Source organism: Hyperolius riggenbachi, chromosome 2, assembly GCF_040937935.1.
Source record: "Hyperolius riggenbachi isolate aHypRig1 chromosome 2, aHypRig1.pri, whole genome shotgun sequence".
Lineage (NCBI taxonomy): Eukaryota > Metazoa > Chordata > Amphibia > Anura > Hyperoliidae > Hyperolius > Hyperolius riggenbachi.
In genome coordinates, this window is record NC_090647.1 from 3,775,694 (window position 1) to 3,789,225 (window position 13,532).

General features: G+C 47.6%; 1 protein-coding gene across 3 annotated transcripts in view; it reads right to left on the minus strand.

The window, feature by feature from the left end:
* Nucleotides 1–8,464, minus strand: part of DNHD1 (dynein heavy chain domain 1) — a 445,323-nt gene extending 436,859 nt beyond the window's left edge. For all 3 annotated transcript variants that reach the window (XM_068266455.1, XM_068266454.1, XM_068266453.1), the window contains exon 1: nucleotides 8,389–8,464. The gene's annotated coding sequence lies outside the window, so the exon portion shown is untranslated. The remainder of the gene's footprint in view (nucleotides 1–8,388) is intronic.
* Nucleotides 8,465–13,532: the final 5,068 nt, after the last annotated feature.

Sequence of the window (13,532 nt, forward strand, 5' to 3'; positions counted from 1 at the left end):
TGGCCAAATAGTAAAACTACATCTAAAAGTACTTTTTTTAAATGCAAAGACCTGTTTTTACATTTTAAATTAACCCCTTACCTCCCACACTCCCCAATAGTTACCAACATTTATTTTTTTTGTAAAAAAAATACAATGAAATAAATTTACAATTATAAAAAATGCATTAATAGTTTTCTTAGGGACTGAACTTTTTTAATATGTATGTCAAGACGGTATAATACTGTTACTTTATAAATTATGGGCTTTTTATTAATGATGGATGCAAAACTGAAAAAAAATGCATCTTTATTTCCTAATAAAATATTGGCACCAGACATTGTGATAGGGACATCATTTAAATGGTGTAATAACCGGTACAAATGGGCACATTAATTACGTGGATTCTAATTACGGTAGCATGCATTATTTAAAAATTATAATGACCGAAAACTGAAACATAAGGATTTTTTTCCAATTTTTTTCTTATTTTTCCATTAAAAAACATTTAGAATAAAAAAATTCTTGGCATAATGTACCACCCAAAGTAAGCCTAATTAGTGATAAAAAAAAAAACACATTTAACACATTTCATTCTGATAAGTAGAGATAAAGTTATTGGCAAATGAATGGAAGGAGCTGAAAGGTGAAAATTGCTTGGATGCTGAAGGGGTAAAACCCCTCAGTTGTGAAGTGGTTAAAGAGACTCCGTAACAAAAATTGCATCCTGTTTTTTATCATCCTACAAGTTCAAAAAGCTATTCTAATGTGTTCTGGCTTACTGCAGCACTTTCTGCTATCACAGTCTCTGTAATAAATCAATGTATCTTTCCCTTGTCAGACTTGTCAGCCTGTGTCTGGAAGGCTGCCAAGTTCTTCAGTGTTGTGGTTCTGCTATGAACTCCCCCTTTCAGGCCCCTCTCTGCACACTGCCTATGTATTATTTAGATTAGAGCAGCTTCTCTCTTCTCTCTTATCTTTTACAAGCTGGATAAATCGTTCTCTGAGCTGGCTGGGCTTTCACATACTGAAGAATTACAGACAAGGGCAAAGCTGTTTGCAGGAAGAAAAGAGCAGCCTGAAACTTCAGTGCATGAGAACTGCAGGGGGAAAGAAACACACAAATGATCTCTTGAGATTCAAAAGGAATGCTGTATACAGCCTGCTTGTGTATGGATGTATTTTCTATGTGTGGACATACTGTACATCAACCTACTTCCTGTTTTGGTGGCCATTTTGTTTGTTTATAAACAAACTTTTTAAAACTGTTTTTAACCACTTTTAATGCGGCGGGGAGCGGTGAAATTGTGACAGAGGGTAATAGGAGATGTCCCCTAACGCACTGGTATGTTTACTTTTGTGCGATTTTAACAATACAGATTCTCTTTAACGAGATGGCAAACATAACAGTTCTTAAGGAAAACATAATTTATAATCTCTATGCGTATTACTAAAATAGTTATTGTCTGTGACACCAATAATGGAAATTAAGGAAAATTCTCATTGGGGCTATATATCGGGTATATATTATACAGTGCGGTGTATAGAGGGGTATATATTATACAGTGCGGTGTATAGAGGGGTATATATTATACAGTGCGGTGTATAGAGCGGTATATATTATACAGTGCGGTGTATAGAGGGGTATATATTATACAGCGCGGTGTATAGAGGGGTATATATTATACAGTGTGGTGTATAGAGGGGTATATATTATACAGGGCGGTGTATAGAGGGGTATATATTATACAGTGCGGTGTATAGAGGGGTATATATTATACAGTGCGGTGTATAGAGGGGTATATATTATACAGTGCAGTGTATAGAGGGGTATATATTATACAGTGCAGTGTATAGAGGGTATATATTATACAGTGTGGTGTATAGGGGGGTATATATTATACAGGGCGGTGTATAGAGAGGTATATATTATACAGTGTGGTGTATGGAGAGGTATATATTATACAGTGCGGTGTATAGAGCGGTATATATTATACAGTAAGGTGTATAGAGGGGTATATATTATACAGTGCGGTGTATAGAGGGGTATATATTATACAGTGCGGTGTATAGAGCGGTATATATTATACAGTGTGGTGTATAGAGGGGTATATATTATACAGTGTGGTGTATAGAGGGGTATATATTATACAGTGCGGTGTATAGAGGGGTATATATTATACAGTGCGGTGTATAGAGGGGTATATATTATACAGTGCGGTGTATAGAGCGGTATATATTATACAGTGCGGTGTATAGAGGGGTATATATTATACAGCGCGGTGTATAGAGGGGTATATATTATACAGTGTGGTGTATAGAGGGGTATATATTATACAGGGCGGTGTATAGAGGGGTATATATTATACAGTGCGGTGTATAGAGGGGTATATATTATACAGTGCGGTGTATAGAGGGGTATATATTATACAGTGCAGTGTATAGAGGGGTATATATTATACAGTGCAGTGTATAGAGGGTATATATTATACAGTGTGGTGTATAGGGGGGTATATATTATACAGGGCGGTGTATAGAGAGGTATATATTATACAGTGTGGTGTATGGAGAGGTATATATTATACAGTGCGGTGTATAGAGCGGTATATATTATACAGTAAGGTGTATAGAGGGGTATATATTATACAGTGCGGTGTATAGAGGGGTATATATTATACAGTGCGGTGTATAGAGCGGTATATATTATACAGTGTGGTGTATAGAGGGGTATATATTATACAGTGCGGTGTATGGAGGGGTATATATTATACAGTGCGGTGTATAGAGGGGTATATATTATACAGTGCGGTGTATGGAGGGGTATATATTATACAGCGTGGTGTATAGAGGGGTATATATTATACAGTGTGGTGTATAGAGGGGTATATATTATACAGTGCGGTGTATAGAGGGGTATATATTATACAGTGTGGTGTATAGAGGGGTATATATTATACAGTGCGGTGTATGGAGGGGTATATATTATACAGTGCGGTGTATAGAGGGGTATATATTATACAGTGTGGTGTATAGAGTGGTATATATTATACAGTGCGGTGTATGGAGGGGTATATATTATACAGTGCGGTGTATAGAGGGGTATATATTATACAGTGCGGTGTATAGAGGGGTATATATCATACAGTGTGGTGTATAGAGGGGTATATATCATACAGTGTGGTGTATAGAGGGGTATATATTATACAGTGTGGTGTATAGAGGGGTATATATTATACAGTGCGGTGTATAGAGGGGTATATATTATTGAGTGCGGTGTGTAGAGGGGTATATATTATACAGTGCGGTGTGTAGAGGGGTATATATTATACAGTGCGGTGTATAGAGGGTATATATTATACAGTGCGGTGTATAGAGGGGTATATATTATACAGTGTGGTGTATAGAGTGGTATATATTATACAGTGTGGTGTATAGAGGGGTATATATTATACAGTGTGGTGTATGGAGGGGTATATATTATACAGTGCGGTGTATAGAGGGGTATATATTATACAGTGCGGTGTATGGAGGGGTATATATTATACAGTGCGGTGTATAGAAAGGTATATATTATACAGTGTGGTGTATAGAGTGGTATATATTATACAGTGCGGTGTATAGAGGGGTATATATTATACAGTGCGGCGTATAGAGGGGTATATATTATACAGTGCGGTGTATAGAGGGGTATATATTATACAGTGCGGTGTATAGAGGGGTATATATTATACAGTGTGGTGTATAGAGGGGTATATATTATACAGTGCGGTGTATAGAGGGGTATATATTATACAGTGTGGTGTATAGAGGGGTATATATTATACAGTGCGGTGTGTAGAGGGGTATATATTATACAGTGCGGTGTATAGAGGGGTATATATTATACAGTGCGGTGTATAGAGGGGTATATATTATACAGTGCGGTGTATAGAGGGGTATATATTATACAGCGCGGTGTATAGAGGGGTATATATTATACAGTGCGGTGTATAGAGGGGTATATATTATACAGTGCGGTGTATAGAGGGGTATATATTATACAGTGCGGTGTGTAGAGGGGTATATATTATACAGTGCGGTGTGTAGAGGGGTATATATTATTGAGTGCGGTGTGTAGAGGGGTATATATTATACAGTGAGGTGTATAGAGGGGTATATATTATACAGTGCGGTGTGTAGAGGGGTATATATTATACAGTGCGGTGTATAGAGGGGTATATATTATACAGTGCGGTGTATAGAGGGGTATATATTATACAGTGCTGTGTATAGAGGGTATATATTATACAGTGTGGTGTATAGAGGGGTATATATTATACAGTGCGGTGTATAGAGGGGTATATATTATTGAGTGCGGTGTGTAGAGGGGTATATATTATACAGTGCGGTGTGTAGAGGGGTATATATTATACAGTGCGGTGTATAGAGGGTATATATTATACAGTGCGGTGTATAGAGGGGTATATATTATACAGTGCGGTGTATAGAGGGGTATATATTATACAGTGCGGTGTATGGAGAGGTATATATTATACAGTGCGGTGTATAGAGGGGTATATATTATACAGTGCAGTGTATAGAGGGTATATATTATACAGTAAGGTGTATAGAGAGGTATATATTATACAGTGTGGTGTATAGAGGGGTATATATTATACAGTGCGGTGTATAGAGGGGTATATATTATACAGTGCGGTGTATAGAGGGGTATATATTATACAGTGCGGTGTATAGAGGGGTATATATTATACAGTGCGGTGTGTAGAGGGGTATATATTATACAGTGCGGTGTATAGAGGGGTATATATTATACAGTGCGGTGTATAGAGGGGTATATATTATACAGTGTGGTGTATAGAGGGGTATATATTATACAGTGTGGTGTATAGAGGGGTATATATTATACAGTGTGGTGTATAGGGGGGTATATATTATACAGTGTGGTGTATAGAGGGGTATATATTATACAGTGCGGTGTATAGAGGGGTATATATTATACAGTGCGGTGTATAGAGGGGTATATATTATACAGTGCGGTGTATAGAGGGGTATATATTATACAGTGCGGTGTATAGAGGGGTATATATTATACAGTGCGGTGTATAGAGGGGTATATATTATTGAGTGCGGTGTGTAGAGGGGTATATATTATACAGTGCGGTGTGTAGAGGGGTATATATTATACAGTGCGGTGTATAGAGGGTATATATTATACAGTGCGGTGTATAGAGGGGTATATATTATACAGTGTGGTGTATAGAGTGGTATATATTATACAGTGTGGTGTATAGAGGGGTATATATTATACAGTGTGGTGTATGGAGGGGTATATATTATACAGTGCGGTGTATAGAGGGGTATATATTATACAGTGCGGTGTATGGAGGGGTATATATTATACAGTGCGGTGTATAGAAAGGTATATATTATACAGTGTGGTGTATAGAGTGGTATATATTATACAGTGCGGTGTATAGAGGGGTATATATTATACAGTGCGGCGTATAGAGGGGTATATATTATACAGTGCGGTGTATAGAGGGGTATATATTATACAGTGCGGTGTATAGAGGGGTATATATTATACAGTGTGGTGTATAGAGGGGTATATATTATACAGTGCGGTGTATAGAGGGGTATATATTATACAGTGTGGTGTATAGAGGGGTATATATTATACAGTGCGGTGTGTAGAGGGGTATATATTATACAGTGCGGTGTATAGAGGGGTATATATTATACAGTGCGGTGTATAGAGGGGTATATATTATACAGTGCGGTGTATAGAGGGGTATATATTATACAGTGCGGTGTATAGAGGGGTATATATTATACAGCGCGGTGTATAGAGGGGTATATATTATACAGTGCGGTGTATAGAGGGGTATATATTATACAGTGCGGTGTATAGAGGGGTATATATTATACAGTGCGGTGTGTAGAGGGGTATATATTATACAGTGCGGTGTGTAGAGGGGTATATATTATTGAGTGCGGTGTGTAGAGGGGTATATATTATACAGTGAGGTGTATAGAGGGGTATATATTATACAGTGCGGTGTGTAGAGGGGTATATATTATACAGTGCGGTGTATAGAGGGGTATATATTATACAGTGCGGTGTATAGAGGGGTATATATTATACAGTGCTGTGTATAGAGGGTATATATTATACAGTGTGGTGTATAGAGGGGTATATATTATACAGTGCGGTGTATAGAGGGGTATATATTATTGAGTGCGGTGTGTAGAGGGGTATATATTATACAGTGCGGTGTGTAGAGGGGTATATATTATACAGTGCGGTGTATAGAGGGTATATATTATACAGTGCGGTGTATAGAGGGGTATATATTATACAGTGCGGTGTATAGAGGGGTATATATTATACAGTGCGGTGTATGGAGAGGTATATATTATACAGTGCGGTGTATAGAGGGGTATATATTATACAGTGCAGTGTATAGAGGGTATATATTATACAGTAAGGTGTATAGAGAGGTATATATTATACAGTGTGGTGTATAGAGGGGTATATATTATACAGTGCGGTGTATAGAGGGGTATATATTATACAGTGCGGTGTATAGAGGGGTATATATTATACAGTGCGGTGTATAGAGGGGTATATATTATACAGTGCGGTGTGTAGAGGGGTATATATTATACAGTGCGGTGTATAGAGGGGTATATATTATACAGTGCGGTGTATAGAGGGGTATATATTATACAGTGTGGTGTATAGAGGGGTATATATTATACAGTGTGGTGTATAGAGGGGTATATATTATACAGTGTGGTGTATAGGGGGGTATATATTATACAGTGTGGTGTATAGAGGGGTATATATTATACAGTGTGGTGTATAGAGGGGTATATATTATACAGTGTGGTGTATAGAGGGGTATATATTATACAGTGTGGTGTATAGAGGGGTATATATTATACAGTGTGGTGTATAGAGGGGTATATATTATACAGTGCGGTGTATAGAGGGGTATATATTATACAGTGCGGTGTATAGAGGGTATATATTATACAGTGCGGTGTATAGAGAGGTATATATTATACAGTGTGGTGTATAGAGGGGTATATATTATACAGTGTGGTGTATAGAGGGGTATATATTATACAGGGCGGGGTATAGAGGGGTATATATTATACAGGGTGGTGTATAGAGAGGTATATATTATACAGTGCGGTGTATAGAGGGGTATATATTATACAGTGCGGTGTATAGAGGGGTATATATTATACAGGGCGGGGTATAGAGGGGTATATATTATACAGTGCGGTGTATAGAGGGGTATATATTATACAGTGCGGTGTATAGAGTGGTATATATTATACAGTGCGGTGTATAGAGGGGTATATATTATACAGTGCGGTGTATAGAGGGGTATATATTATACAGTGCGGTGTATAGAGTGGTATATATTATACAGTGCGGTGTATAGAGGGGTATATATTATACAGTGTGGTGTATAGAGGGGTATATATTATACAGTGCGGTGTATAGAGGGGTATATATTATACAGTGCGGTGTATAGAGGGGTATATATTATACAGTGTGGTGTATAGAGGGGTATATATTATACAGTGTGGTGTATAGAGGTGTATATATTATACAGTGCGGTGTATAGAGGGGTATATATTATACAGTGCGGCGTATAGAGGGGTATATATTATACAGTGTGGTGTATAGAGGGGTATATATTATACAGTGCGGTGTATAGAGGGGTATATATTATACAGTGTGGTGTATAGGGGGGTATATATTATACAGTGTGGTGTATAGAGGGGTATATATTATACAGTGTGGTGTATAGAGGGGTATATATTATACAGTGTGGTGTATAGAGGGGTATATATTATACAGTGTGGTGTATAGAGGTGTATATATTATACAGTGCGGTGTATAGAGGGGTATATATTATACAGTGCGGCGTATAGAGGGGTATATATTATACAGTGTGGTGTATAGAGGGGTATATATTATACAGTGTGGTGTATAGGGGGGTATATATTATACAGCGTGGTGTATAGAGGTGTATATATTATACAGTGCGGTGTATAGAGGGTATATATTATACAGTGCGGTGTATAAAGGGGTATATATTATACAGGGCGGTGTATAGAGGTGTATATATTATACAGTGCGGTGTATAGAGGGTATATATTATACAGTGCAGTGTATAGAGGGGTATATATTATACAGTGCGGTGTATAGAGGGGTATATATTATACAGTGCGGTGTATAGAGGGGTATATTATACAGTGTGGTGTATAGAGAGGTATATATATTATACAGTGTGGGGTATATTAGCAGTATGTGGAATATGGCAGCAGCATATAATACACATTATACAGGACATATAATCCCCTGGCTGTATATAATGTATACATTACCTCTCCTCACACACTGCAGGCTCTGGGCTGTTCTGTGCTGGTTGCTAGGGACTCTGCACAGTTGCTAGGGAAGGAGGAGGTGGAGCTTCTGGTAGAATAGCCTGATTGCATTGCTGAGATTCCAGCACAGCTCCATATAATGTCTGCCGCCCTCCCAGCACCTCCTGCCCTCTGAGCATCCCCTGCCCTCCAAACACCTCCTGCCCTCTGAGCATCGCCTGCCCTTCCTGCACCTCCTGCCCTCCTAGCATCGCCTGCCCTCCCAGCACCTCTGCCCTCTGAGCATCCCCTGCCCTCCGAGCATCTCCTGCCCTCCCAGCACCTCCTGCCCTCCCAGCATCTTCTTTCCTTCCAGCACCTCCTTCCCTCCGAGCATCTTCTGCCCTACCAGCACCTCCTGCCCTCCGAGCATCTGCTGCCCTCCCAGCATCTGCTACCCTCCCAGCACCACCTGCCCTCCCAGCATCTCCTGCCCTCCCAGCACCACCTGCCCTCCCAGCACCATCTGCCCTCCCAGTATCACCTGCCCTCCCAGCACCTCCTGCCCTCCCAGCACCTCCTGCCCTTCCAGAACTTCCTGCCCTCCCTGCATTGCCTACCCTCTCAGCATCTCTGCCCTCTGAGCATTTCCTGCCCTCCTAGCATGACCTGCCCTCCCAGCACCTCCGCCCTCCCAGCATCTCCTGCCCTCCCAGCATCTCCTGCCCTGCCAGCACCTGCTGCCCTCCCAGCACCTCCTGCCCTCCCAGCACCTCCTGCCCTCCCAGCATCTCCTGCCCTTCCAGCACCTCCTGCTCTCGGAGCATCTCCTGCATTTCCAGCACTTCCTGTCCTCCCAGCATCTCCTGCCCTTCCAGCATTGCCTACCCTCTCAGCATCTCTGCCCTCTGAGCATTTCCTGCCCTCCTAGCATGACCTGCCCTCCCAGCATCTGCTGCCCTCCCAGCACCTCCGCTCTCCCAGCATCTCCTGCCCTCCCAGCACCTGCTGCCCTCCCAGCATCTCCTGCTCTCGGAGCATCTCCTGCCCTTCCAGCACTTCCTGCATTGCCTACCCTCTCAGCATCTCTGCCCTCTGAGCATTTCCTGCCCTCCTAGCATGACCTGCCCTCCCAGCATCTGCTGCCCTCCCAGCACCTCCGCCCTCCCAGCATCTCCTGCTCTCGGAGCATCTCCTGCCCTTCCAACACTTCCTGTCCTCCCAGCATCACCTGCCCTCCCAGCATTTCCTGCCCTTCCAGCATTGCCTACCCTCTCAGCATCTCTGCCCTCTGAGCATCTCCTGCCCTCCTAGCATGACCTGCCTTCCCAGCATCTGCTGCCCTCCCAGCATCTGCTGCCCTCCCAGCACCTCCGGCCCTCCGAGCATCTCCACCCTTCCAGCACCTGCTGCCCTCCCAGCATCACCATCTACCCTCCCAGCACCTCCTGCCCTCCCAGCTCCTTCTGCCCTCCCAGCACCTCCTGCCCTGCCAGCACCTGCTGCCCTCCCAGCATCACCTGTCCTCCAAGCATCTTCTGCCCTCCGAGCACCTCCTGCCCTCCCAGCAATACCTACCCTCCCAGCACCTTCTGCCCTTCGAGCATCGCCTGCCCTCCCAGCACCTCCTGCACTCCGAGTAGCTCTTGCCCTCCCAGCACCTCCAGCCTTCCCAGCATCGCCTGCCCTCCGAGCACCTCCTGCCCTCCGAGCACCTCCTGCCCTCCCTGCATTGCCTACCCTCTCAGCATCTCTGCCCTCTGAGCATTTCCTGCCCTCCTAGCATGACCTGCCCTCCCAGCATCTCCTGCCCTCCCAGCATCTCCTGCCCTTCCAGCACCTCCTGCCCTTCCAGCACCTCCTGCCCTCCCAGCATCTCCTGCCCTTCCAGCACCTCCTGCTATCGGAGCATCTCCTGCACTTCCAGCACTTCCTGTCCTCCCAGCATCTCCTGCCCTTCCAGCATTGCCTACCCTCTCAGCATCTCTGCCCTCTGAGCATCTCCTGCCCTCCTGGCATGACCTGCCCTCCCAGCATCTCCTGCCCTCCCAGCACCTCCTGCCCTCCCAGCACCGGCTGCCCTCCCAGCACCTCCTGCCCTCCCAGCACCTCCTGCTCTCGGAGCATCTCCTGCCCTTCCAGCACTTCCTGCCCTCCCTGCATTGCCTACCCTCTCAGCATCTCTGCCCTCTGAGCATTTCCTGCCCTCCTAGCATGACCTGCCCTCCCAGCATCTGCTGCCCTCCCAGCATCTGCTGCTCTCCCAGCACCTCCGCCCTCCCAGCACCTCCTGCCCTCCCAGCACCTCCTGCCCTCCCAGCATCTCCTGCCCTTCCAGCACCTCCTGCCCTCCCAGCATCTCCTGCTCTCGGAGCAACTCCTGCCCTTCCAACACTTCCTGTCCTCCCAGCATCACCTGCCCTCCCAGCATCTCCTGCCCTTCCAGCATTGCCTACCCTCTCAGCATCTCTGCCCTCTGAGCATCTCCTGCCCTCCTAGCATGACCTGCCCTCCCAGCATCTCCTGCCCTCCCAGCACCTCTGGCCCTCCGAGCATCTCCACCCTTCCAGCACCTGCTGCCCTTCCAGCACCTGCTGCCCTCCCAGCATCACCATCTACCCTCCCAGCATCGCCTGCCCTCCCAGCACCTCCTGCCCTCCCAGCACCTCCTACCCTTCCAGCACCTCCTGCCCTCCCAGCTCCTTCTGCCCCCCCAGCACCTCCTGCCCTGCCAGCATCTGCTGCCCTCCCAGCATCACCTGCCCTCCGAGCACCTCCTGCCCTCCCAGCAATACCTACCCTCCCAGCACCTTCTGCCCTTCGAGCATCGCCTGCCCTCCCAGCACCTCCTGCACTCCGAGTAGCTCTTGCCCTCCCAGCACCTCCAGCCTCCCCAGCATCGCCTGCCCTCTGAGCACCTCCTGCCCTCCGAGCACCTCCTGCCCTCCCAGTATCTTCTACTCTTCCAACATCTCCTGCCCTCCCAGCACCTCCGCCCTCCCAGCACCTCCTGCCCTGCCAGCACCTGCTGCCCTCCCAGCATCACCTGCCCTCCCAGCATCTTCTGCCCTCCGGGCACCTCCTGCCCTCCCAGCAATAACTATCCTCCCAGCATCACCTGCTCTTCCAGCACCTTCTGACTTTCGAGCACCTCCTGCCTTGCCAGCATCTTCTGCCCTGGCAGCATCACCTACCCTCCCAGCATCACCTGCCCTCCTAGCATCTTCTGCCCTCCCAGCATCTCCTGCCCTCCCAGCACCTCCTGCCCTCCCAGCATCACCTATCCATCTCCTGCCCTCCCAGCACCTCCTGCCCTCCCAGCACCTCCTGCCCTACCAGAAACTCCTGCCCTCCCAGCACCTGCTGCTCTCCCAGCATCACCTCCGCCCTCCCAGCACCTCCGGCCCTCCCAGCACCTCCACCCTTCCAGCACCTGCTGCCCTCCCAGCATCACCTCCGCCCTCAGCACCATCTGCCCTCCCAGCACCTCCTACCCTTCCAGCACCTCCTGCCCTCCCAGCACCTCCTGCCTCATGCTCCCTGCAGCCGTTCTGTCCCGCGCCGCTCCTCCGTGATCCTCCGTTCTCCCGCCTCCAGCCCCATGCAGCCTTCCTGTCCCGCGCTGCTCCTCCACAATCCTCCGTTCTCCCGCCGCCAGCCCCATGCAGCCTTCCTGTCCCGCGCTGCTCCTCCCTGATCATCCGTTCTCCAGCCCTCCTGTCCTGCGCCAGTTCTCCACTATCCTCCGTTCTCCCACCTCCAGCCCCGTGCAGCCTTCCTGTCCCGCGCTGCTCCTCCACAATCCTCCGTTCTCCCGCTGCCAGCCCCATGCAGCCTTCCTGTCCCGCGCTGCTCCTCCCTGATCCTCCGTTCTCCAGCCCTCCTGTCCTGCGCCAGTTCTCCACTATCCTCCGTTCTCCCACCTCCAGCCCCGTGCAGCCGTCCTGTCCCACACCGCTCCTCCATGCTCCTCCGTTCTCCCGCGCCGCTCCTCCATGATCCTCCGTTCTCCTGCCTCCAGCCCCATGCAGCCTTCCTGTCCCACGCCGAACCTCCACAATCCTCCATTCTCCCGCCTCCAGCCCCATGCAGCCTTCCTGTCCCACGCCGATCCTCCGTTCTCCCGCCTCCTGCAGCCTTCCTGTCCCACGCCGAACCTCCACAATCCTCCATTCTCCCGCCTCCAGCCCCATGCAGCCTTCCTGTCCCACGCCGATCCTCCATGATCCTCCGTTCTCCCGCCTCCAGCCCCATGCAGCCTTCCTGTCCCGCGCTGCTCCTCCACAATCCTCCATTCTCCCGCCTCCAGCCCCGTGCAGCCTTCCTGTCCCGCTCCTCCATTCTCCCACCTCCAGTCCCGTGCAGCCTTCCTGTCCCGCGCCACTCCTCCATGATCCTCCGTTCTCCCGCCTCCAGCCCCGTGCAGCCCTCCTGTCCTGCGCCGCTCCTCCATGCTCCTCCGTTCTCCCGCCCCCAGCAGCCGTCCTGTCCCGCACCAGTCCTCCATGATCATCCGTTCTCCTGCAGCCAGCTACTTTCATTACCGCCGACGCAGCAACTGCGCACCCCAAGCTACACTTATCTTTTTTTCACGCTCCAGCCCTCAACAGCATCCTGAAAGGCATAAAAAGATATGCGTGGTTCGGGGCGCGCAGGCGCAGTTGCCGTCGACTGATAAGTTGGCGGTAATGAAAGTAGCTGGCGGCAGGAGAATGGAGGATTGTGGAGAATGGAGGATTGTGGAGGATCGGCGCAGGACAGGAAGACTGCACGGGCCGGCGGTGGGAGAACGGAGGATCGTAGAGGACCGGCGCAGGACAGGAGGACTGCATGGGGCTGGCGGCAGGAGAACAGAGGATCATGGATGACCGGCGCGGGACAGGAGGGCTGCACGGGGCTGGCGGCGGGAGAATGGAGGATTGTGGAGGACCGGCGCAGGACTGGAGGGCTGCACGGGGCTGGAGGCGGGAGAATGGAGGATTGTGGAGGACTGGAGGCCTGCACGGGGCTGGCGGCAGGGGAACAGAAGATCGTGGAGGACCGGCGCAGGACAGGCGGGCTGCACGGGGCTGGAGAACGGAGGATTGTGGAAGACCGGCACAGGACAGAGAGGCTGCACGGGGCTGGCGGCAGAAGAACGGAGGATCGGCGCAGGACAGGAGGGC